The sequence below is a fragment of the Carassius gibelio genome, chromosome A19 (genome assembly GCF_023724105.1).
Source record: "Carassius gibelio isolate Cgi1373 ecotype wild population from Czech Republic chromosome A19, carGib1.2-hapl.c, whole genome shotgun sequence".
NCBI lineage: Eukaryota > Metazoa > Chordata > Actinopteri > Cypriniformes > Cyprinidae > Carassius > Carassius gibelio.
Genome location: NC_068389.1, coordinates 1,335,213 through 1,361,136, shown reverse-complemented (window position 1 = coordinate 1,361,136; position 25,924 = coordinate 1,335,213). Strand labels below are relative to the sequence as shown.

At 37.0% G+C, this 25,924-nt stretch overlaps 20 pseudogenes; all 20 read right to left on the bottom strand.

The window, feature by feature from the left end:
- Positions 1-81: 81 nt before the first annotated feature.
- On the bottom strand, positions 82-200 carry LOC127936729 (uncharacterized; annotated as a pseudogene).
- Positions 201-1,270: 1,070 nt separating this feature from the next.
- LOC127936540 (uncharacterized) lies at positions 1,271-1,389 on the bottom strand (annotated as a pseudogene).
- A 780-nt stretch (positions 1,390-2,169) lies between these two features.
- On the bottom strand, positions 2,170-2,288 carry LOC127936728 (uncharacterized; annotated as a pseudogene).
- Positions 2,289-10,071: 7,783 nt separating this feature from the next.
- On the bottom strand, positions 10,072-10,190 carry LOC127936197 (uncharacterized; annotated as a pseudogene).
- A 640-nt stretch (positions 10,191-10,830) lies between these two features.
- LOC127936726 (uncharacterized) lies at positions 10,831-10,949 on the bottom strand (annotated as a pseudogene).
- A 789-nt stretch (positions 10,950-11,738) lies between these two features.
- Positions 11,739-11,857, bottom strand: LOC127936725 (uncharacterized; annotated as a pseudogene).
- A 1,067-nt stretch (positions 11,858-12,924) lies between these two features.
- Positions 12,925-13,043, bottom strand: LOC127936539 (uncharacterized; annotated as a pseudogene).
- A 1,345-nt stretch (positions 13,044-14,388) lies between these two features.
- On the bottom strand, positions 14,389-14,507 carry LOC127936724 (uncharacterized; annotated as a pseudogene).
- A 1,066-nt stretch (positions 14,508-15,573) lies between these two features.
- On the bottom strand, positions 15,574-15,692 carry LOC127936538 (uncharacterized; annotated as a pseudogene).
- A 781-nt stretch (positions 15,693-16,473) lies between these two features.
- On the bottom strand, positions 16,474-16,592 carry LOC127937239 (uncharacterized; annotated as a pseudogene).
- Positions 16,593-17,232: 640 nt separating this feature from the next.
- LOC127936723 (uncharacterized) lies at positions 17,233-17,351 on the bottom strand (annotated as a pseudogene).
- A 781-nt stretch (positions 17,352-18,132) lies between these two features.
- On the bottom strand, positions 18,133-18,251 carry LOC127936537 (uncharacterized; annotated as a pseudogene).
- A 781-nt stretch (positions 18,252-19,032) lies between these two features.
- Positions 19,033-19,151, bottom strand: LOC127937238 (uncharacterized; annotated as a pseudogene).
- A 640-nt stretch (positions 19,152-19,791) lies between these two features.
- LOC127936722 (uncharacterized) lies at positions 19,792-19,910 on the bottom strand (annotated as a pseudogene).
- A 786-nt stretch (positions 19,911-20,696) lies between these two features.
- Positions 20,697-20,815, bottom strand: LOC127937222 (uncharacterized; annotated as a pseudogene).
- A 1,059-nt stretch (positions 20,816-21,874) lies between these two features.
- Positions 21,875-21,993, bottom strand: LOC127937496 (uncharacterized; annotated as a pseudogene).
- Positions 21,994-23,051: 1,058 nt separating this feature from the next.
- Positions 23,052-23,170, bottom strand: LOC127937030 (uncharacterized; annotated as a pseudogene).
- A 784-nt stretch (positions 23,171-23,954) lies between these two features.
- LOC127936196 (uncharacterized) lies at positions 23,955-24,073 on the bottom strand (annotated as a pseudogene).
- Positions 24,074-24,715: 642 nt separating this feature from the next.
- On the bottom strand, positions 24,716-24,834 carry LOC127936536 (uncharacterized; annotated as a pseudogene).
- Positions 24,835-25,617: 783 nt separating this feature from the next.
- LOC127936195 (uncharacterized) lies at positions 25,618-25,736 on the bottom strand (annotated as a pseudogene).
- Between the last annotated feature and the right edge of the window lie 188 nt (positions 25,737-25,924).

Genomic DNA, 25,924 nt, shown 5'->3' with positions numbered 1-25,924 from the left:
AACCTGCTTATATTCAGAGATCGGGCATTGACTCTAATTTTTTGGCAAAATTATTATATACTAAGTGAAAAATTTCAAAAAAGCTTACAGTACCTGGCATTCCCAGGCGGTCTCCCATCCAGGCACTAACCAGGCCCAAACCTGCTTAGCTTACGAGATCAGACAAGATCAGGCATAGCCAGGCTGGTATGGCCATAAGCGAAGACTGCTGCAAAGAGAAGGCTATTTAAAGATCAGCCAATCTACTCGCCAGTACATTATAAAAGTAGGAAAGAAACCCCAAAAGTTTAAAGCACCTGGTATTCCTAGGCGGTCTCTCATCCAAGTACTAACCTGGCCCAAACCTGCTTATATTCAGAGATCGGGCATTGACTCTATTTTTTGCCAAATTTATTATATACTAAGTGAAAAAAATCCAAAAGCTTAAAGCACCTGGTATTCCTTGGCGGTCTATCATTCAAGTACTAACCAGACCTTAACCTGCTAACATTCAGAGATCGGGCATTGACTTCTTCTTTTTTTTTTTTTTTTTTTTTTTTTTGCAAGATTATTATATAATTCGTGAAAAATATCCAAAAATTTAAAGCACCTGGTATTCCCAGGCAGTCTCCCATCCATGTACTAACCTGGCCCAAACCTGCTTATATTCAGAGATCGGGCATTGACTCTATTTTTTGCCAAATTTATTATATACTAAGTGAAAAAATTCCAAAAGCTTTAAGCACCTGGTATTCCTAGGCGGTCTTTCAACCAAGTACTAACCAGACCTAAACCTGCTAAGATTCAGAGATCGGGCATTGACTCTTTTTTTTTTTTTTTGCCAGATTATTATATAATTCGTGAAAAATATCCAAAAATTTAAAGCACCTGGTATTCCCAGGCAGTCTCCCATCCATGTACTAACCTGGCGCAAACCTGCTTATATTCAGAGATCGGGCATTGACTCTATTTTTTGCCAAATTTATTATATACTAAGTGAAAAAATTCCAAAAGCTTAAAGCACCTGGTATTCCTTGGCGGTCTCTCATCCAAGTACTAACTAGACCTAAACCTGCTAAAATTCAGAGATCGGGCATTGACTCTTTTTTTTTTTTTTTGCAAGATTATTATATAATTCGTGAAAAATATCCAAACATTTAAAGCACCTGGTATTCCCAGGCAGTCTCCCATCCATGTACTAACCTGGCGCAAACCTGCTTATATTCAGAGATCGGGCATTGACTCTATTTTTTGGCAAAATTATTATATACTAAGTGAAAAATTTCAAAAAAGCTTAGAGTACCTGGTATTCCCAGGCGGTCTCCCATCCAGGCACTAACCAGGCCCAAACCTGCTTAGCTTACGAGATCAGACAAGATCGGGCATAGCCAGGCTGGTATGGCCATAAGCGAAGACTGCTGCAAAGAGAAGGCTATTTAAAGATCAGCCAATCTACTCGCCAGTACATTATAAAAGTAGGAAAGAAACCCCAAAAGCTTAAAGCACCTGGTATTCCTAGGCGGTCTCTCATCCAAGTACTAACCTGGCCCAAACCTGCTTATATTCAGAGATCGGGCATTGACTCTATTTTTTGCCAAATTTATTATATACTAAGTGAAAAAATTCCAAAAGCTTAAAGCACCTGGTATTCCTTGGCGGTCTATCATTCAATTACTAACCAGACCTTAACCTGCTAAGATTCAGAGATCGGGCATTGACTTCTTCTTTTTTTTTTTTTTGCAAGATTATTATATAATTCGTGAAAAATATCCAAAAATTTAAAGCACCTGGTATTCCCAGGCAGTCTCCCATCCATGTACTAACCTGGCTCAAACCTGCTTATATTCAGAGATCGGGCATTGACTCTATTTTTTGCCAAATTTATTATATACTAAGTGAAAAAATTCCAAAAGCTTAAAGAACCTGGTATTCCTTGGCGGTCTCTCATCCAAGTACTAACTAGACCTAAACCTGCTAAAATTCAGTGATCGGGCATTGACTCTTTTTTTTTTTTTTGCAAGATTATTATATAATTCGTGAAAAATATCCAAACATTTAAAGCACCTGGTATTCCCAGGCAGTCTCCCATCCATGTACTAACCTGGCGCAAACCTGCTTATATTCAGAGATCGGGCATTGACTCTAATTTTTTGGCAAAATTATTATATACTAAGTGAAAAATTTCAAAAAAGCTTACAGTACCTGGCATTCCCAGGCGGTCTCCCATCCAGGCACTAACCAGGCCCAAACCTGCTTAGCTTACGAGATCAGACAAGATCAGGCATAGCCAGGCTGGTATGGCCATAAGCGAAGACTGCTGCAAAGAGAAGGCTATTTAAAGATCAGCCAATCTACTCGCCAGTACATTATAAAAGTAGGAAAGAAACCCCAAAAGCTTAAAGCACCTGGTATTCCTAGGCGGTCTCTCATCCAAGTACTAACCTGGCCCAAACCTGCTTATATTCAGAGATCGGGCATTGACTCTATTTTTTGCCAAATTTATTATATACTAAGTGAAAAAAATCCAAAAGCTTAAAGCACCTGGTATTCCTTGGCGGTCTATCATTCAAGTACTAACCAGACCTTAACCTGCTAACATTCAGAGATCGGGCATTGACTTCTTCTTTTTTTTTTTTTTTTTTGCAAGATTATTATATAATTCGTGAAAAATATCCAAAAATTTAAAGCACCTGGTATTCCCAGGCAGTCTCCCATCCATGTACTAACCTGGCCCAAACCTGCTTATATTCAGAGATCGGGCATTGACTCTATTTTTTGCCAAATTTATTATATACTAAGTGAAAAAATTCCAAAAGCTTTAAGCACCTGGTATTCCTAGGCGGTCTTTCAACCAAGTACTAACCAGACCTAAACCTGCTAAGATTCAGAGATCGGGCATTGACTCTTTTTTTTTTTTTTGCCAGATTATTATATAATTCGTGAAAAATATCCAAAAATTTAAAGCACCTGGTATTCCCAGGCAGTCTCCCATCCATGTACTAACCTGGCGCAAACCTGCTTATATTCAGAGATCGGGCATTGACTCTATTTTTTGCCAAATTTATTATATACTAAGTGAAAAAATTCCAAAAGCTTAAAGCACCTGGTATTCCTTGGCGGTCTCTCATCCAAGTACTAACTAGACCTAAACCTGCTAAAATTCAGAGATCGGGCATTGACTCTTTTTTTTTTTTTTTTGCAAGATTATTATATAATTCGTGAAAAATATCCAAACATTTAAAGCACCTGGTATTCCCAGGCAGTCTCCCATCCATGTACTAACCTGGCGCAAACCTGCTTATATTCAGAGATCGGGCATTGACTCTATTTTTTGGCAAAATTATTATATACTAAGTTAAAAATTTCAAAAAAGCTTAGAGTACCTGGTATTCCCAGGCGGTCTCCCATCCAGGCACTAACCAGGCCCAAACCTGCTTAGCTTACGAGATCAGACAAGATCGGGCATTTTTTTTTTTTTTTTTTATTATTAAAAACACAAAATTTTTATACATTCACAGTCTTACATTTGAAGCATATGCGGAAATAGAAAATGTATATATATATATATATATATATATATATATATATATATATATATATATATATATATATATATATATATATATATATATATATATATATATATATAAAAAAAAAAAGAAATAAGGAAATAAAGAAAGTACATAAGTAAGGAGAAAAAAATAAAAATAATAATAATAATAATAAAATAACAAAATTACAATTAAAATCTTTCAGGCAAAATCACATTAAAACCTGACCATGTTTTAATAATGTATGGATTGTTTTCTACAATGTATTTGTCAAATACATCCATTTGTGCATTAATATTAAAATAGTCGTATATGTCTTCCATCACTGCAGTCAGATACTGTTTAAATAAGTTACATAATGAAAGTTCTTTGTTTTTCATTTTCATTATATTCCTTCTTCTCCAAATCGTATATCTTGCTACTGTTAACCATAAATTTAATGCATAAACATTTTGTGCAGTTCCATTAAAACCAAATAAAATCAATGTTTCCCATTTCTCTAACCAATCATTCTGATCATTTAAAAAGTCCCCCACAATTTTCCTTAACATCTTCATAAAATTGTCTAATTTTTTACATTTTAAAAACAAATGTAACACTCCTTCATCTTTTTCCATACATAATTTACATTTTGCATCTTGTGCTATTCCAATTTTTGCCAATTTCATTTCAGTCATTAAAACATTGTGTCTCAACAAGAAATCCAAATTATGCAGGGCGGGACTTTTAAACCTACATTTTACATTTTTCCAGATTTTTGTTACATCTAATTCACAAAAAGACCTTTCCCAAAAATCTGTTGCTTTTGGTCTTAAAAATACAAGATCACATAAACAAACATAAAACATTTTAAGAACACAGCCATTGAAAGGAATCTGTTCATCATTTCTTTTTAAAAAAACTCCAGGTTTCTCATTTCCTGTTTCTTCATCGTCAATGCTTTTAATCCACTGTAGTGGCACAGCTTCTTTTAATTTTATGTATTGCTCCTTAATCAGCTTTCTATTTTCTATATCTTCATTCTCTTCTAATATGTCTATAATTGCCTGTAAAGGTAAAAACCCAGGTTTTACCTCATATAAAATGTCTTTGACTTGTCTTAATCCTGCATAATACCATTTCTTATAAAAAATTGTATTACTATTCCTTAAAATCAATTTGTTTAAGAAAAGGGGCTGTTTCAATAGTTGCTCTCTTCCTTTAAACTCCACATGAACCTTCCCTTTAAAAACTTTCCATGCTCTTAAGACTTCTTTATAAAATTCAGGTATCTTCTCAAGCATATTATCTGTAAAATTCATCCACATAAAATCATCCCCCATTTTCCCACACTTATTTATAAAGAAACTCATAATTTTTTTCCATACCATATCATCATTATTCCAAAACTTTTTTACTGTCTTTATTCTCATACTCTTCATTCTTACCATTGGATCTATGAGTCTCAAACCTCCCTTTTCCACCTCCCCAATTATTGTGTCATATGCTATTTTTGCTGGCTTATCATCCCATAAAAACTTTAAAATATAAGTTTTTATTCTTTTGTACGCCCATGCTGGCAGACTAACCACACTTAAAATATACCACATCTTAGACAGGAATAAAGAATTTAGAACTAATACTTTCCCTTTTAAAAACAATTCTCTTTGTTTCCAAAAGTTAAGTCTTTTTTCCATTTTGCCTATAACCTCCTCCCAAATCAGGTCTCTTGTTTTCATTTCATCTTTCCCAAGTATAACTCCTAAAATCTTTAATTGGTTCTTCTGCTCTTTAAATTCCCATTGTCTTCCCAAAGTATCCACCTTCCCTATCCTCATATACTCAGTCTTTTCTTTATTGACTTTAGCTCCTGTTCCGCTACAATATTTTTCAAAAATTAACATTGCTTTTTCGATACTCTTTAAATCCTTTAAAAACAAAGTCGTGTCATCTGCATATTGGAAAATTTTTTGTTGCATTACACAATTTTCAACTAAAATTCCTTGTATTTGTTTTTCTTTATTAATTGCTATTCCTAATGGTTCAGCAACTAAAGTATAAAGTAATGCCGATAAAGGACAGCCCTGCCTTATAGACCTCGAAATTTCAATATAATCAGTTAAAAACCCATTTACTTTAATACAACTTAAAATGTCAGTATAGAAACATTTCATCCATGTTATAAAATTCCTCCCAAATCCAAATTTTTCAATTAAGTCAAACAAATATTTATGCTCTACTCTGTCGAAAGCCTTTTCCAAATCTATGCTAATTAAATACCCTCCTTCACCTTTTTCTTTCATATACCACATTAAGTCTCTAATATTTGTTACTATGTCTGATATATCTCTATTTAAGACACCATATGCCTGATTTGTTGTTATGATGTTTGGAATCACTTTTTTCAGTCTGTTTGCCATGATCTTAGCCAAAATCTTATAGTCAGTATTTAGCATACTCAACGGTCTGTAATTTTTAAGATGATCTTTATCTCCTTTATTCTTATAGATAATTTTTATCATTCCTGTCTTCATGCTTTCACTCATTTTTTTCTGCTTAAAAGTATCAGCAAATAAATTGTGCAGAATAGGTATTAAAACATGTTTAAAAACTTTGTAAAACTCAGATGTTAAGCCATCTAGTCCTGGACTTTTCCCATTCTTCAACTGGTCTATAACCTCTTCAATTTCCTCTTCATTTATATCCTTATCACACATTCTTTTATCTTCTTCATTTACTTGAACTTGAATTTGATTCAATAAATATTCTTCATCTTTCACATTTATATTATCTTTTTTAAATAAGGTAGTATAAAAATCCTTCACTTCTTTTAAAATACCTTGTTTTTCCTTCACAACTTTCCCATCTTTTAATATACTTTTGATCAATTCTGCATGTTTTCTTGATTTCTCAAACTCAAAAAAGAATTGTGTACTTCTTTCTCCCTCTACTGTATTTTTCGCTCTGCTTCTAATTTTAGCTCCCCTGCACTTTTCCTCCTCTATTTTCTTAAATTGTTCTTCTAAAAACACTATTTTTGTCACATCCATCTTTCCTTCAGACATCTTTTTCATTTCTTCTTCCCATTCCTTATTTAAAAATCTTTCTTTACTTTTCTTTGTCTTTTGCAATCTTTTTGAATATTCAATGGATATTTTTTTCATAACTTTTTTCAAATTATCCCACCACAAACTTTTTTCTTCATCATATAGAATATTGTTTATACTATTTATTATGACATTTTCTATTTCCATTTTGTAAGACTCGTTTTTTAAAAGTTCAGCATTTAAAACCCACACCCCTGGACCTCTCTCTACTCCACTAAAATCAATTATTACATTTAAAAAATCATGATCACTTTCACTGAACCTTTTATAAAATACTTTTGATATAAATAGTTCTAGCTGTCTGTTACATAAAACCAAATCAAGTCTACTTTGCTTTAATACTGTGTTCACAATTTGCCTTCTGGAATATTCTCTTTTTACTCTGTTTCTTTCCCGCCATATATCTAAAAATTTGTGTTTTTCCATCATTTTCTTTAATTCAGTTCTCCCCACATCTGATCTATATACCATATAATCCTCCACATCAATTCTTTCCAAAATAGTATTAAAATCCCCAATTAAAATTCCTTTTGTATAACCATCCATTAAAACATTTAAATTTTTAAAAAAGATGACTCTTTCTAAACGGTCATTTGGTGCATGAATTGTACATATCGTTAATTCTTCTTCTTTGCTTTTGACTTTAACTACTAACAATCTTCCTACATTATCTGTGAACATTTCTGTTGCTTTTTCTGTCACTCCCCTTCTAATTAAAATTGCTACTCCTTTTTTCCTGTTTGGGTCATTATTGTAAAAAAATTCTCCATCCCATATTTTCTTAAAACCATTAACAATGTCTTCATTCCATCCAGTTTCTTGTATACATATTATATCACTCTTCTTTGTTAAATAGAGTACATTTTCAAATTTAGTCCTAGTTGACAATCCTCTTGCATTGATTGACACTAGTTTCAACTGACTCATAGACAAAAAAAGAAAAATATAAATGCAAAACAAAACCCACATCACTTTTGTTCAGTCTCTCTCAAATCAACATCTTTTAAAGCAATTATCTCTACTTTCTTCTTCTTTTTTTCTTTAGATTCTCGTCTTATTCGTTGTCTTTCCAAGACCTTTTCAATGTTTATTTGTCCTGTTGTTTTCCCTTTAGTCCCCCTGCTCAAAAAACTTTTTTTTCTCTCCCCAATGTCGCTTACCTCTTCCGGGATTGTACTATCCTTTGTTCCATTATTATCTTCTTTATTTACCATTGCATCCTGCTCCACATTTTTCACAGAGTGTTGTAGTCCAGTCATCACTTTTTCTTCCCCATTCTGCTCATTCTCACTTGTTTCCTCTTCTTCTTCTTCCTCTCCTTCACTGCTCAGTACATCCTTTGTTAATCCACTTGTTTTTTGTGATGTATTTTCTTTATCAGCCTCCTCCAAATGCTCCACTTCATTATGCATCTCCATTTCCATTTCCTCATGTTCCTCTTCATCCGTTTCACATGCGCATGTTGGCAATGCCTTTCTGCAGCCTTGGCACCGCAGGGCTGTACAGTCCCGCGCATAATGCCCCTGCTCCAGGCATTCTCTGCATGTTAGTAGAGGGCAGTCTTTCTTTTCGTGTTCAGCACTTGAACATATTCTGCATATTTTTACTTGCTGATCATGAATGACTCTGAAGAACTGTATTCCTTCCTCTGTTTCAAAACTGGTGTTATATGGAAGGGACACCACGTCCTTAGGGAATTTGACTCGAATAAATCTTGTCCCATCTGCCACCATTGTCCCTGGGTAATACCTCCTTCTCAACGGCAGTATCGGTGTAACTCCCCACCTTTGCAGTTTTTGTAGTACATCCTTGTCATTGATATAATTTGGCAAACGTAAAAAAAAAAAGACCCTCTCCATTTCACAAAGTTTGCTTATTTTACACATTTGTCCATTCAATAGTAGTCCATTCAATAAATTGTCACAGTCTAGTTGATTCTCCAATGTAAGCTCATACTCGAAGTCATTTTTTTTCCTTAGTCCATATAGTTTACCTTTTCCAGTAATGTCCTCAATAGCTTTAATTATCATGATGGCAGTTAGTTTTTCTGGATTTTCCACAGTCATTGTCAGTGTTGTTTCTTTCTTGTATTCCCTCTGATATTTCATTTTGTCTTTTAATCTATTTATCATTTCATTTCTCCGACATTCTTCTTGTCTCTTTTCTCCTTTTGTATCAAACTTTTCTTTACCTTGTGTAGTTGGTTGCTGTTCAGTGCGGCCTTTCTCCATTTCAGCTCCATTTCTTTTCCTTCTTGATACAACAGTTGCCCATGTTTCATTGTAATCCTTTCCATCGTTTTTCATAATCCGTTTTTCCAAAGTAGTGTCTCCTTCAAAATCATTGTTCTTTTCCTCAAAAACCTTGTCCAGATCTGATCCATTAGCCATTGTTTCCATCCTTGTTAAATAGCTTAGCCACAAAAAAAAAAAAAAAAAAAAAAAAAAAAAACACAAACAAACAAAATAAAATAGCTCAAACCCCAGACAGTTTAAAACTGCCCGGGGTTAAAACGACGTTAACAAAAACAAAATACTTCAAACTTTTTAACTTGATATTAAACAAAAACAAAACAAATGAAAAAAAATGTGGGAGAGCCTTTCTCTCCAACTGCAGCACAGTACTTCCTGTCAGACTCTCTAGCGCCGTCAGGTTGGTCTGGCCGTAAGCGAAGACTGCTGCAAAGAGAAGGCTATTTAAAGATCAGCCAATCTACTCGCCAGTACATTATAAAAGTAGGAAAGAAACCCCAAAAGCTTAAAGCACCTGGTATTCCTAGGCGGTCTCTCATCCAAGTACTAACCTGGCCCAAACCTGCTTATATTCAGAGATCGGGCATTGACTCTATTTTTTGCCAAATTTATTATATACTAAGTGAAAAAATTCCAAAAGCTTAAAGCACCTGGTATTCCTTGGCGGTCTATCATTCAATTACTAACCAGACCTTAACCTGCTAAGATTCAGAGATCGGGCATTGACTTCTTCTTTTTTTTTTTTTTTTTTGCAAGATTATTATATAATTCGTGAAAAATATCCAAAAATTTAAAGCACCTGGTATTCCCAGGCAGTCTCCCATCCATGTACTAACCTGGCCCAAACCTGCTTATATTCAGAGATCGGGCATTGACTCTATTTTTTGCCAAATTTATTATATACTAAGTGAAAAAATTCCAAAAGCTTAAAGCACCTGGTATTCCTTGGCGGTCTCTCATCCAAGTACTAACCTGACCTAAACCTGCTAAGATTCAGAGATCGGGCATTGACTCTTTTTTTTTTTTTTTTGCAAGATTATTATATAATTCGTGAAAAATATCCAAACATTTAAAGCACCTGGTATTCCCAGGCAGTCTCCCATCCATGTACTAACCTGGCGCAAACCTGCTTATATTCAGAGATCGGGCATTGACTCTATTTTTTGGCAAAATTATTATATACTAAGTGAAAAATTTCAAAAAAGCTTACAGTACCTGGCATTCCCAGGCGGTCTCCCATCCAGGCACTAACCAGGCCCAAACCTGCTTAGCTTACGAGATCAGACAAGATCGGGCATAGCCAGGCTGGTATGGCCATAAGCGAAGACTGCTGCAAAGAGAAGGCTATTTAAAGATCAGCCAATCTACTCGCCAGTACATTATAAAAGTAGGAAAGAAACCCCAAAAGCTTAAAGCACCTGGTATTCCTAGGCGGTCTCTCATCCAAGTACTAACCAGATCTAAACCTGCTAAGATTCAGAGATCGGGCATTGACTCTTTTTTTTTTTTTTTGCCAGATTATTATATAATTCGTGAAAAATATCCAAAAATTTAAAGCACCTGGTATTCCCAGGCAGTCTCCCATCCATGTACTAACCTGGCGCAAACCTGCTTATATTCAGAGATCGGGCATTGACTCTATTTTTTGCCAAATTTATTATATACTAAGTGAAAAAATTCCAAAAGCTTAAAGCACCTGGTATTCCTTGGCGGTCTCTCATCCAAGTACTAACTAGACCTAAACCTGCTAAAATTCAGTGATCGGGCATTGACTCTTTTTTTTTTTTTGCAAGATTATTATATAATTCGTGAAAAATATCCAAACATTTAAAGCACCTGGTATTCCCAGGCAGTCTCCCATCCATGTACTAAGCTGGCGCAAACCTGCTTATATTCAGAGATCGGGCATTGACTCTAATTTTTTGGCAAAATTATTATATACTGAGTGAAAAATTTCAAAAAAGCTTACAGTACCTGGCATTCCCAGGCGGTCTCCCATCCAGGCACTAACCAGGCCCAAACCTGCTTAGCTTACGAGATCAGACAAGATCAGGCATAGCCAGGCTGGTATGGCCATAAGCGAAGACTGCTGCAAAGAGAAGGCTATTTAAAGATCAGCCAATCTACTCGCCAGTACATTATAAAAGTAGGAAAGAAACCCCAAAAGCTTAAAGCACCTGGTATTCCTAGGCGGTCTCTCATCCAAGTACTAACCTGGCCCAAACCTGCTTATATTCAGAGATCGGGCATTGACTCTATTTTTTGCCAAATTTATTATATACTAAGTGAAAAAATTCCAAAAGCTTAAAGCACCTGGTATTCCTTGGCGGTCTATCATTCAAGTACTAACCAGACCTTAACCTGCTAAGATTCAGAGATCGGGCATTGACTTCTTCTTTTTTTTTTTTTTTTGCAAGATTATTATATAATTCGTGAAAAATATCCAAAAATTTAAAGCACCTGGTATTCCCAGGCAGTCTCCCATCCATGTACTAACCTGGCCCAAACCTGCTTATATTCAGAGATCGGGCATTGACTCTATTTTTTGCCAAATTTATTATATACTAAGTGAAAAAATTCCAAAAGCTTTAAGCACCTGGTATTCCTAGGCGGTCTTTCAACCAAGTACTAACCAGACCTAAACCTGCTAAGATTCAGAGATCGGGCATTGACTCTTTTTTTTTTTTTTTTTTTTTTGCCAGATTATTATATAATTCGTGAAAAATATCCAAAAATTTAAAGCACCTGGTATTCTCAGGCAGTCTCCCATCCATGTACTAACCTGGCGCAAACCTGCTTATATTCAGAGATCGGGCATTGACTCTATTTTTTGGCAAAATTATTATATACTAAGTGAAAAATTTCAAAAAAGCTTACAGTACCTGGCATTCCCAGGCGGTCTCCCATCCAGGCACTAACCAGGCCCAAACCTGCTTAGCTTACGAGATCAGACAAGATCAGGCATAGCCAGGCTGGTATGGCCATAAGCGAAGACTGCTGCAAAGAGAAGGCTATTTAAAGATCAGCCAATCTACTCGCCAGTACATTATAAAAGTAGGAAAGAAACCCCAAAAGCTTAAAGCACCTGGTATTCCTAGGCGGTCTCTCATCCAAGTACTAACCTGGCCCAAACCTGATTATATTCAGAGATCGGGCATTGACTCTATTTTTTGGCAAATTTATTATATACTAAGTGAAAAAATTCCAAAAGCTTAAAGCACCTGGTATTCCTTGGCGGTCTATCATTCAATTACTAACCAGACCTTAACCTGCTAAGATTCAGAGATCGGGCATTGACTTCTTCTTTTTTTTTTTTTTTTTTTGCAAGATTATTATATAATTCGTGAAAAATATCCAAAAATTTAAAGCACCTGGTATTCCCAGGCAGTCTCCCATCCATGTACTAACCTGGCTCAAACCTGCTTATATTCAGAGATCGGGCATTGACTCTATTTTTTGCCAAATTTATTATATACTAAGTGAAAAAATTCCAAAAGCTTAAAGCACCTGGTATTCCTTGGCGGTCTCTCATCCAAGTACTAACCAGACCTAAACCTGCTAAGATTCAGAGATCGGGCATTGACTCTTTTTTTTTTTTTTTTTTTTTGCAAGATTATTATATAATTCGTGAAAAATATCCAAAAATTTAAAGCACCTGGTATTCCCAGGCAGTCTCCCATCCATGTACTAACCTGGCGCAAACCTGCTTATATTCAGAGATCGGGCATTGACTCTATTTTTTGCCAAATTTATTATATACTAAGTGAAAAAATTCCAAAAGCTTAAAGCACCTGGTATTCCTTGGCGGTCTCTCATCCAAGTACTAACTAGACCTAAACCTGCTAAAATTCAGAGATCGGGCATTGACTCTTTTTTTTTTTTTGCAAGATTATTATATAATTCGTGAAAAATATCCAAACATTTAAAGCACCTGGTATTCCCAGGCAGTCTCCCATCCATGTACTAACCTGGCGCAAACCTGCTTATATTCAGAGATCGGGCATTGACTCTATTTTTTGGCAAAATTATTATATACTAAGTGAAAAATTTCAAAAAAGCTTAGAGTACCTGGTATTCCCAGGCGGTCTCCCATCCAGGCACTAACCAGGCCCAAACCTGCTTAGCTTACGAGATCAGACAAGATCGGGCATAGCCAGGCTGGTATGGCCATAAGCGAAGACTGCTGCAAAGAGAAGGCTATTTAAAGATCAGCCAATCTACTCGCCAGTACATTATAAAAGTAGGAAAGAAACCCCAAAAGCTTAAAGCACCTGGTATTCCTAGGCGGTCTCTCATCCAAGTACTAACCTGGCCCAAACCTGCTTATATTCAGAGATCGGGCATTGACTCTATTTTTTGCCAAATTTATTATATACTAAGTGAAAAAATTCCAAAAGCTTAAAGCACCTGGTATTCCTTGGCGGTCTATCATTCAATTACTAACCAGACCTTAACCTGCTAAGATTCAGAGATCGGGCATTGACTTCTTCTTTTTTTTTTTTTTGCAAGATTATTATATAATTCGTGAAAAATATCCAAAAATTTAAAGCACCTGGTATTCCCAGGCAGTCTCCCATCCATGTACTAACCTGGCCCAAACCTGCTTATATTCAGAGATCGGGCATTGACTCTATTTTTTGCCAAATTTATTATATACTAAGTGAAAAAATTCCAAAAGCTTAAAGCACCTGGTATTCCTTGGCGGTCTCTCATCCAAGTACTAACCTGACCTAAACCTGCTAAGATTCAGAGATCGGGCATTGACTCTTTTTTTTTTTTTTTTGCCAGATTATTATATAATTCGTGAAAAATATCCAAAAATTTAAAGCACCTGGTATTCCCAGGCAGTCTCCCATCCATGTACTAACCTGGCGCAAACCTGCTTATATTCAGAGATCGGGCATTGACTCTATTTTTTGCCAAATTTATTATATACTAAGTGAAAAAATTCCAAAAGCTTAAAGCACCTGGTATTCCTTGGCGGTCTATCATTCAAGTACTTACCAGACCTTAACCTGCTAAGATTCAGAGATCGGGCATTGACTTCTTCTTTTTTTTTTTTTTTTGCAAGATTATTATATAATTCGTGAAAAATATCCAAAAATTTAAAGCACCTGGTATTCCCAGGCAGTCTCCCATCCATGTACTAACCTGGCCCAAACCTGCTTATATTCAGAGATCGGGCATTGACTCTATTTTTTGCCAAATTTATTATATACTAAGTGAAAAAATTCCAAAAGCTTTAAGCACCTGGTATTCCTAGGCGGTCTTTCAACCAAGTACTAACCAGACCTAAACCTGCTAAGATTCAGAGATCGGGCATTGACTCTTTTTTTTTTTTTTTTTTGCCAGATTATTATATAATTCGTGAAAAATATCCAAAAATTTAAAGCACCTGGTATTCTCAGGCAGTCTCCCATCCATGTACTAACCTGGCGCAAACCTGCTTATATTCAGAGATCGGGCATTGACTCTATTTTTTGGCAAAATTATTATATACTAAGTGAAAAATTTCAAAAAAGCTTACAGTACCTGGCATTCCCAGGCGGTCTCCCATCCAGGCACTAACCAGGCCCAAACCTGCTTAGCTTACGAGATCAGACAAGATCAGGCATAGCCAGGCTGGTATGGCCATAAGCGAAGACTGCTGCAAAGAGAAGGCTATTTAAAGATCAGCCAATCTACTCGCCAGTACATTATAAAAGTAGGAAAGAAACCCCAAAAGCTTAAAGCACCTGGTATTCCTAGGCGGTCTCTCATCCAAGTACTAACCTGGCCCAAACCTGATTATATTCAGAGATCGGGCATTGACTCTATTTTTTGGCAAATTTATTATATACTAAGTGAAAAAATTCCAAAAGCTTAAAGCACCTGGTATTCCTTGGCGGTCTATCATTCAATTACTAACCAGACCTTAACCTGCTAAGATTCAGAGATCGGGCATTGACTTCTTCTTTTTTTTTTTTTTTTTTTGCAAGATTATTATATAATTCGTGAAAAATATCCAAAAATTTAAAGCACCTGGTATTCCCAGGCAGTCTCCCATCCATGTACTAACCTGGCTCAAACCTGCTTATATTCAGAGATCGGGCATTGACTCTATTTTTTGCCAAATTTATTATATACTAAGTGAAAAAATTCCAAAAGCTTAAAGCACCTGGTATTCCTTGGCGGTCTCTCATCCAAGTACTAACCAGACCTAAACCTGCTAAGATTCAGAGATCGGGCATTGACTCTTTTTTTTTTTTTTTTTTTTGCAAGATTATTATATAATTCGTGAAAAATATCCAAAAATTTAAAGCACCTGGTATTCCCAGGCAGTCTCCCATCCATGTACTAACCTGGCGCAAACCTGCTTATATTCAGAGATCGGGCATTGACTCTATTTTTTGCCAAATTTATTATATACTAAGTGAAAAAATTCCAAAAGCTTAAAGCACCTGGTATTCCTTGGCGGTCTCTCATCCAAGTACTAACTAGACCTAAACCTGCTAAAATTCAGAGATCGGGCATTGACTCTTTTTTTTTTTTTGCAAGATTATTATATAATTCGTGAAAAATATCCAAACATTTAAAGCACCTGGTATTCCCAGGCAGTCTCCCATCCATGTACTAACCTGGCGCAAACCTGCTTATATTCAGAGATCGGGCATTGACTCTATTTTTTGGCAAAATTATTATATACTAAGTGAAAAATTTCAAAAAAGCTTAGAGTACCTGGTATTCCCAGGCGGTCTCCCATCCAGGCACTAACCAGGCCCAAACCTGCTTAGCTTACGAGATCAGACAAGATCGGGCATAGCCAGGCTGGTATGGCCATAAGCAAAGACTGCTGCAAAGAGAAGGCTATTTAAAGATCAGCCAATCTACTCGCCAGTACATTATAAAAGTAGGAAAGAAACCCCAAAAGCTTAAAGCACCTGGTATTCCTAGACGGTCTCTCATCCAAGTACTAACCTGGCCCAAACCTGCTTATATTCAGAGATCGGGCATTGACTCTATTTTTTGGCAAATTTATTATATACTAAGTGAAAAAATTCCAAAAGCTTAAAGCACCTGGTATTCCTTGGCGGTCTATCATTCAATTACTAACCAGACCTTAACCTGCTAAGATTCAGAGATCGGGCATTGACTTCTTCTTTTTTTTTTTTTTGCAAGATTATTATATAATTCGTGAAAAATATCCAAAAATTTAAAGCACCTGGTATTCCCAGGCAGTCTCCCATCCATGTACTAACCTGGCCCAAACCTGCTTATATTCAGAGATCGGGCATTGACTCTATTTTTTGCCAAATTTATTATATACTAAGTGAAAAAATTCCAAAAGCTTAAAGCACCTGGTATTCCTTGGCGGTCTCTCATCCAAGTACTAACCTGACCTAAACCTGCTAAGATTCAGAGATCGGGCATTGACTCTTTTTTTTTTTTTTTTGCAAGATTATTATATAATTCGTGAAAAATATCCAAACATTTAAAGCACCTGGTATTCCCAGGCAGTCTCCCATCCATGTACTAACCTGGCGCAAACCTGCTTATATTCAGAGATCGGGCATTGACTCTATTTTTTGGCAAAATTATTATATACTAAGTGAAAAATTTCAAAAAAGCTTACAGTACCTGGCATTCCCAGGCGGTCTCCCATCCAGGCACTAACCAGGCCCAAACCTGCTTAGCTTACGAGATCAGACAAGATCGGGCATAGCCAGGGTGGTATGGCCAAAAGCGAAGACTGCTGCAAAGAGAAGGCTATTTAAAGATCAGCCAATCTACTCGCCAGTACATTATAAAAGTAGGAAAGAAACCCCAAAAGCTTAAAGCACCTGGTATTCCTAGGCGGTCTCTCATCCAAGTACTAACCAGATCTAAACCTGCTAAGATTCAGAGATCGGGCATTGACTCTTTTTTTTTTTTTTTTTGCCAGATTATTATATAATTCGTGAAAAATATCCAAAAATTTAAAGCACCTGGTATTCCCAGGCAGTCTCCCATCCATGTACTAACCTGGCGCAAACCTGCTTATATTCAGAGATCGGGCATTGACTCTATTTTTTGCCAAATTTATTATATACTAAGTGAAAAAATTCCAAAAGCTTAAAGCACCTGGTATTCCTTGGCGGTCTCTCATCCAAGTACTAACTAGACCTAAACCTGCTAAAATTCAGTGATCGGGCATTGACTCTTTTTTTTTTTTTGCAAGATTATTATATAATTCGTGAAAAATATCCAAACATTTAAAGCACCTGGTATTCCCAGGCAGTCTCCCATCCATGTACTAACCTGGCGCAAACCTGCTTATATTCAGAGATCGGGCATTGACTAATTTTTTGGCAAAATTATTATATACTGAGTGAAAAATTTCAAAAAAGCTTACAGTACCTGGCATTCCCAGGCGGTCTCCCATCCAGGCACTAACCAGGCCCAAACCTGCTTAGCTTACGAGATCAGACAAGATCAGGCATAGCCAGGCTGGTATGGCCATAAGCGAAGACTGCTGCAAAGAGAAGGCTATTTAAAGATCAGCCAATCTACTCGCCAGTACATTATAAAAGTAGGAAAGAAACCCCAAAAGCTTAAAGCACCTGGTATTCCTAGGCGGTCTCTCATCCAAGTACTAACCTGGCCCAAACCTGCTTATATTCAGAGATCGGGCATTGACTCTATTTTTTGCCAAATTTATTATATACTAAGTGAAAAAATTCCAAAAGCTTAAAGCACCTGCTATTCCTTGGCGGTCTATCATTCAAGTACTAACCAGACCTTAACCTGCTAAGATTCAGAGATCGGGCATTGACTTCTTCTTTTTTTTTTTTTTTTTGCAAGATTATTATATAATTCGTGAAAAATATCCAAAAATTTAAAGCACCTGGTATTCCCAGGCAGTCTCCCATCCATGTACTAACCTGGCGCAAACCTGCTTATATTCAGAGATCGGGCATTGACTCTATTTTTTGCCAAATTTATTATATACTAAGTGAAAAAATTCCAAAAGCTTAAAGCACCTGGTATTCCTTGGCGGTCTCTCATCCAAGTACTAACTAGACCTAAACCTGCTAAAATTCAGAGATCGGGCATTGACTCTTTTTTTTTTTTTGCAAGATTATTATATAATTCGTGAAAAATATCCAAACATTTAAAGCACCTGGTATTCCCAGGCAGTCTCCCATCCATGTACTAACCTGGCGCAAACCTGCTTATATTCAGAGATCGGGCATTGACTCTATTTTTTGGCAAAATTATTATATACTAAGTGAAAAATTTCAAAAAAGCTTAGAGTACCTGGTATTCCCAGGCGGTCTCCCATCCAGGCACTAACCAGGCCCAAACCTGCTTAGCTTACGAGATCAGACAAGATCGGGCATAGCCAGGCTGGTATGGCCATAAGCAAAGACTGCTGCAAAGAGAAGGCTATTTAAAGATCAGCCAATCTACTCGCCAGTACATTATAAAAGTAGGAAAGAAACCCCAAAAGCTTAAAGCACCTGGTATTCCTAGACGGTCTCTCATCCAAGTACTAACCTGGCCCAAACCTGCTTATATTCAGAGATCGGGCATTGACTCTATTTTTTGGCAAATTTATTATATACTAAGTGAAAAAATTCCAAAAGCTTAAAGCACCTGGTATTCCTTGGCGGTCTATCATTCAATTACTAACCAGACCTTAACCTGCTAAGATTCAGAGATCGGGCATTGACTTCTTCTTTTTTTTTTTTTTGCAAGATTATTATATAATTCGTGAAAAATATCCAAAAATTTAAAGCACCTGGTATTCCCAGGCAGTCTCCCATCCATGTACTAACCTGGCCCAAACCTGCTTATATTCAGAGATCGGGCATTGACTCTATTTTTTGCCAAATTTATTATATACTAAGTGAAAAAATTCCAAAAGCTTAAAGCACCTGGTATTCCTTGGCGGTCTCTCATCCAAGTACTAACCTGACCTAAACCTGCTAAGATTCAGAGATCGGGCATTGACTCTTTTTTTTTTTTTTTTGCAAGATTATTATATAATTCGTGAAAAATATCCAAACATTTAAAGCACCTGGTATTCCCAGGCAGTCTCCCATCCATGTACTAACCTGGCGCAAACCTGCTTATATTCAGAGATCGGGCATTGACTCTATTTTTTGGCAAAATTATTATATACTAAGTGAAAAATTTCAAAAAAGCTTACAGTACCTGGCATTCCCAGGCGGTCTCCCATCCAGGCACTAACCAGGCCCAAACCTGCTTAGCTTACGAGATCAGACAAGATCGGGCATAGCCAGGGTGGTATGGCCAAAAGCGAAGACTGCTGCAAAGAGAAGGCTATTTAAAGATCAGCCAATCTACTCGCCAGTACATTATAAAAGTAGGAAAGAAACCCCAAAAGCTTAAAGCACCTGGTATTCCTAGGCGGTCTCTCATCCAAGTACTAACCAGATCTAAACCTGCTAAGATTCAGAGATCGGGCATTGACTCTTTTTTTTTTTTTTTTTGCCAGATTATTATATAATTCGTGAAAAATATCCAAAAATTTAAAGCACCTGGTATTCCCAGGCAGTCTCCCATCCATGTACTAACCTGGCGCAAACCTGCTTATATTCAGAGATCGGGCATTGACTCTATTTTTTGCCAAATTTATTATATACTAAGTGAAAAAATTCCAAAAGCTTAAAGCACCTGGTATTCCTTGGCGGTCTCTCATCCAAGTACTAACTAGACCTAAACCTGCTAAAATTCAGTGATCGGGCATTGACTCTTTTTTTTTTTTTGCAAGATTATTATATAATTCGTGAAAAATATCCAAACATTTAAAGCACCTGGTATTCCCAGGCAGTCTCCCATCCATGTACTAACCTGGCGCAAACCTGCTTATATTCAGAGATCGGGCATTGACTAATTTTTTGGCAAAATTATTATATACTGAGTGAAAAATTTCAAAAAAGCTTACAGTACCTGGCATTCCCAGGCGGTCTCCCATCCAGGCACTAACCAGGCCCAAACCTGCTTAGCTTACGAGATCAGACAAGATCAGGCATAGCCAGGCTGGTATGGCCATAAGCGAAGACTGCTGCAAAGAGAAGGCTATTTAAAGATCAGCCAATCTACTCGCCAGTACATTATAAAAGTAGGAAAGAAACCCCAAAAGCTTAAAGCACCTGGTATTCCTAGGCGGTCTCTCATCCAAGTACTAACCTGGCCCAAACCTGCTTATATTCAGAGATCGGGCATTGACTCTATTTTTTGCCAAATTTATTATATACTAAGTGAAAAAATTCCAAAAGCTTAAAGCACCTGCTATTCCTTGGCGGTCTATCATTCAAGTACTAACCAGACCTTAACCTGCTAAGATTCAGAGATCGGGCATTGACTTCTTCTTTTTTTTTTTTTTTTTTGCAAGATTATTATATAATTCGTGAAAAATATCCAAAAATTTAAAGCACCTGGTATTCCCAGGCAGTCTCCCATCCATGTACTAACCTGGCCCAAACCTGCTTATATTCAGAGATCGGGCATTGACTCTATTTTTTGCCAAATTTATTATATACTAAGTGAAAAAATTCCAAAAGCTTAAAGCACCTGGTATTCCTAGGCGGTCTTTCAACCAAGTACTAACCAGACCTAAACCTGCTAAGATTCAGAGATCGGGCATTGACTCTTTTTTTTTTTTTTTTTGCCAGATTATTATATAATTCGTGAAAAATATCCAAAAATTTAAAGCACCTGGTATTCTCAGGCAGTCTCCCATCCATGTACTAACCTGGCGCAAACCTGCTTATATTCAGAGATCGGGCATTGACTCTATTTTTTGGCAAAATTATTATATACTAAGTGAAAAATTTCAAAAAAGCTTACAGTACCTGGCATTCCCAGGCGGTCTCCCATCCAGGCACTAACCAGGCCCAAACCTGCTTAGCTTACAAGATCAGACAAGATCAGGCATAGCCAGGCTGGTATGGCCATAAGCGAAGACTGCTGCAAAGAGAAGGCTATTTAAAGATCAGCCAATCTACTCGCCAGTACATTATAAAAGTAGGAAAGAAACCCCAAAAGCTTAAAGCACCTGGTATTCCTAGGCGGTCTCTCATCCAAGTACTAACCTGGCCCAAACCTGCTTATATTCAGAGATCGGGCATTGACTCTATTTTTTGGCAAATTTATTATATACTAAGTGAAAAAATTCCAAAAGCTTAAAGCACCTGGTATTCCTTGGCGGTCTATCATTCAATTACTAACCAGACCTTAACCTGCTAAGATTCAGAGATCGGGCTTTGACTTCTTCTTTTTTTTTTTTTGCAAGATTATTATATAATTCGTGAAAAATATCCAAAAATTTAAAGCACCTGGTATTCCCAGGCAGTCTCCCATCCATGTACTAACCTGGCTCAAACCTGCTTATATTCAGAGATCGGGCATTGACTCTATTTTTTGCCAAATTTATTATATACTAAGTGAAAAAATTCCAAAAGCTTAAAGCACCTGGTATTCCTTGGCGGTCTCTCATCCAAGTACTAACCAGACCTAAACCTGCTAAGATTCAGAGATCGGGCATTGACTCTTTTTTTTTTTTTTTTTTTTGCAAGATTATTATATAATTCGTGAAAAATATCCAAAAATTTAAAGCACCTGGTATTCCCAGGCAGTCTCCCATCCATGTACTAACCTGGCGCAAACCTGCTTATATTCAGAGATCGGGCATTGACTCTATTTTTTGCCAAATTTATTATATACTAAGTGAAAAAATTCCAAAAGCTTAAAGCACCTGGTATTCCTTGGCGGTCTCTCATCCAAGTACTAACTAGACCTAAACCTGCTAAAATTCAGAGATCGGGCATTGACTCTTTTTTTTTTTTGCAAGATTATTATATAATTCGTGAAAAATATCCAAACATTTAAAGCACCTGGTATTCCCAGGCAGTCTCCCATCCATGTACTAACCTGGCGCAAACCTGCTTATATTCAGAGATCGGGCATTGACTCTATTTTTTGGCAAAATTATTATATACTAAGTGAAAAATTTCAAAAAAGCTTAGAGTACCTGGTATTCCCAGGCGGTCTCCCATCCAGGCACTAACCAGGCCCAAACCTGCTTAGAATACGAGATCAGACAAGATCGGGCATAGCCAGGCTGGTATGGCCATAAGCGAAGACTGCTGCAAAGAGAAGGCTATTTAAAGATCAGCCAATCTACTCGCCAGTACATTATAAAAGTAGGAAAGAAACCCCAAAAGCTTAAAGCACCTGGTATTCCTAGGCGGTCTCTCATCCAAGTACTAACCTGGCCCAAACCTGCTTATATTCAGAGATCGGGCATTGACTCTATTTTTTGCCAAATTTATTATATACTAAGTGAAAAAATTCCAAAAGCTTAAAGCACCTGGTATTCCTTGGCGGTCTATCATTCAATTACTAACCAGACCTTAACCTGCTAAGATTCAGAGATCGGGCATTGACTTCTTCTTTTTTTTTTTTTTTTTTGCAAGATTATTATATAATTCGTGAAAAATATCCAAAAATTTAAAGCACCTGGTATTCCCAGGCAGTCTCCCATCCATGTACTAACCTGGCTCAAACCTGCTTATATTCAGAGATCGGGCATTGACTCTATTTTTTGCCAAATTTATTATATACTAAGTGAAAAAATTCCAAAAGCTTAAAGCACCTGGTATTCCTTGGCGGTCTCTCATCCAAGTACTAACCAGACCTAAACCTGCTAAGATTCAGAGATCGGGCATTGACTCTTTTTTTTTTTTTGCAAGATTATTATATAATTCGTGAAAAATATCCAAAAATTTAAAGCACCTGGTATTCCCAGGCAGTCTCCCATCCATGTACTAACCTGGCGCAAACCTGCTTATATTCAGAGATCGGGCATTGACTCTATTTTTTGCCAAATTTATTATATACTAAGTGAAAAAATTCCAAAAGCTTAAAGCACCTGGTATTCCTTGGCGGTCTCTCATCCAAGTACTAACTAGACCTAAACCTGCTAAAATTCAGAGATCGGGCATTGACTCTTTTTTTTTTTTTGCAAGATTATTATATAATTCGTGAAAAATATCCAAACATTTAAAGCACCTGGTATTCCCAGGCAGTCTCCCATCCATGTACTAACCTGGCGCAAACCTGCTTATATTCAGAGATCGGGCATTGACTCTATTTTTTGGCAAAATTATTATATACTAAGTGAAAAATTTCAAAAAAACTTAGAGTACCTGGTATTCCCAGGCGGTCTCCCATCCAGGCACTAACCAGGCCCAAACCTGCTTAGCTTACGAGATCAGACAAGATCGGGCATAGCCAGGCTGGTATGGCCATAAGCGAAGACTGCTGCAGAGAGAAGGCTATTTAAAGATCAGCCAATCTACTCGCCAGTACATTATAAAAGTAGGAAAGAAACCCCAAAAGCTTAAAGCACCTGGTATTCCTAGGCGGTCTCTCATCCAAGTACTAACCTGGCCCAAACCTGCTTATATTCAGAGATCGGGCATTGACTCTATTTTTTGCCAAATTTATTATATACTAAGTGAAAAAATTCCAAAAGCTTAAAGCACCTGGTATTCCTTGGCGGTCTATCATTCAATTACTAACCAGACCTTAACCTGCTAAGATTCAGAGATCGGGCATTGACTTCTTCTTTTTTTTTTTTTTTTTGCAAGATTATTATATAATTCGTGAAAAATATCCAAAAATTTAAAGCACCTGGTATTCCCAGGCAGTCTCCCATCCATGTACTAACCTGGCCCAAACCTGCTTATATTCAGAGATCGGGCATTGACTCTATTTTTTGCCAAATTTATTATATACTAAGTGAAAAAATTCCAAAAGCTTAAAGCACCTGGTATTCCTTGGCGGTCTCTCATCCAAGTACTAACCTGACCTAAACCTGCTAAGATTCAGAGATCGGGCATTGACTCTTTTTTTTTTTTTTTTGCAAGATTATTATATAATTCGTGAAAAATATCCAAACATTTAAAGCACCTGGTATTCCCAGGCAGTCTCCCATCCATGTACTAACCTGGCGCAAACCTGCTTATATTCAGAGATCGGGCATTGACTCTATTTTTTGGCAAAATTATTATATACTAAGTGAAAAATTTCAAAAAAGCTTACAGTACCTGGCATTCCCAGGCGGTCTCCCATCCAGGCACTAACCAGGCCCAAACCTGCTTAGCTTACGAGATCAGACAAGATCGGGCATAGCCAGGCTGGTATGGCCATAAGCGAAGACTGCTGCAAAGAGAAGGCTATTTAAAGATCAGCCAATCTACTCGCCAGTACATTATAAAAGTAGGAAAGAAACCCCAAAAGCTTAAAGCACCTGGTATTCCTAGGCGGTCTCTCATCCAAGTACTAACCAGATCTAAACCTGCTAAGATTCAGAGATCGGGCATTGACTCTTTTTTTTTTTTTTTTTGCCAGATTATTATATAATTCGTGAAAAATATCCAAAAATTTAAAGCACCTGGTATTCCCAGGCAGTCTCCCATCCATGTACTAACCTGGCGCAAACCTGCTTATATTCAGAGATCGGGCATTGACTCTATTTTTTGCCAAATTTATTATATACTAAGTGAAAAAATTCCAAAAGCTTAAAGCACCTGGTATTCCTTGGCGGTCTCTCATCCAAGTACTAACTAGACCTAAACCTGCTAAAATTCAGTGATCGGGCATTGACTCTTTTTTTTTTTTTGCAAGATTATTATATAATTCGTGAAAAATATCCAAACATTTAAAGCACCTGGTATTCCCAGGCAGTCTCCCATCCATGTACTAACCTGGCGCAAACCTGCTTATATTCAGAGATCGGGCATTGACTCTAATTTTTTGGCAAAATTATTATATACTGAGTGAAAAATTTCAAAAAAGCTTAGAGTACCTGGTATTCCCAGGCGGTCTCCCATCCAGGCACTAACCAGGCCCAAACCTGCTTAGCTTACGAGATCAGACAAGATCGGGCATAGCCAGGCTGGTATGGCCATAAGCGAAGACTGCTGCAGAGAGAAGGCTATTTAAAGATCAGCCAATCTACTCGCCAGTACATTATAAAAGTAGGAAAGAAACCCCAAAAGCTTAAAGCACCTGGTATTCCTAGGCGGTCTCTCATCCAAGTACTAACCTGGCCCAAACCTGCTTATATTCAGAGATCGGGCATTGACTCTATTTTTTGCCAAATTTATTATATAATAAGTGAAAAAATTCCAAAAGCTTAAAGGACCTGGTATTCCTTGGCGGTCTATCATTCAATTACTAACCAGACCTTAACCTGCTAAGATTCAGAGATCGGGCATTGACTTCTTCTTTTTTTTTTTTTTTTGCAAGATTATTATATAATTCGTGAAAAATATCCAAAAATTTAAAGCACCTGGTATTCCCAGGCAGTCTCCCATCCATGTACTAACCTGGCCCAAACCTGCTTATATTCAGAGATCGGGCATTGACTCTATTTTTTGCCAAATTTATTATATACTAAGTGAAAAAATTCCAAAAGCTTAAAGCACCTGGTATTCCTTGGCGGTCTCTCATCCAAGTACTAACCTGACCTAAACCTGCTAAGATTCAGAGATCGGGCATTGACTCTTTTTTTTTTTTTTTTGCAAGATTATTATATAATTCGTGAAAAATATCCAAACATTTAAAGCACCTGGTATTCCCAGGCAGTCTCCCATCCATGTACTAACCTGGCGCAAACCTGCTTATATTCAGAGATCGGGCATTGACTCTATTTTTTGGCAAAATTATTATATACTAAGTGAAAAATTTCAAAAAAGCTTACAGTACCTGGCATTCCCAGGCGGTCTCCCATCCAGGCACTAACCAGGCCCAAACCTGCTTAGCTTACGAGATCAGACAAGATCGGGCATAGCCAGGCTGGTATGGCCATAAGCGAAGACTGCTGCAAAGAGAAGGCTATTTAAAGATCAGCCAATCTACTCGCCAGTACATTATAAAAGTAGGAAAGAAACCCCAAAAGCTTAAAGCACCTGGTATTCCTAGGCGGTCTCTCATCCAAGTACTAACCAGATCTAAACCTGCTAAGATTCAGAGATCGGGCATTGACTCTTTTTTTTTTTTT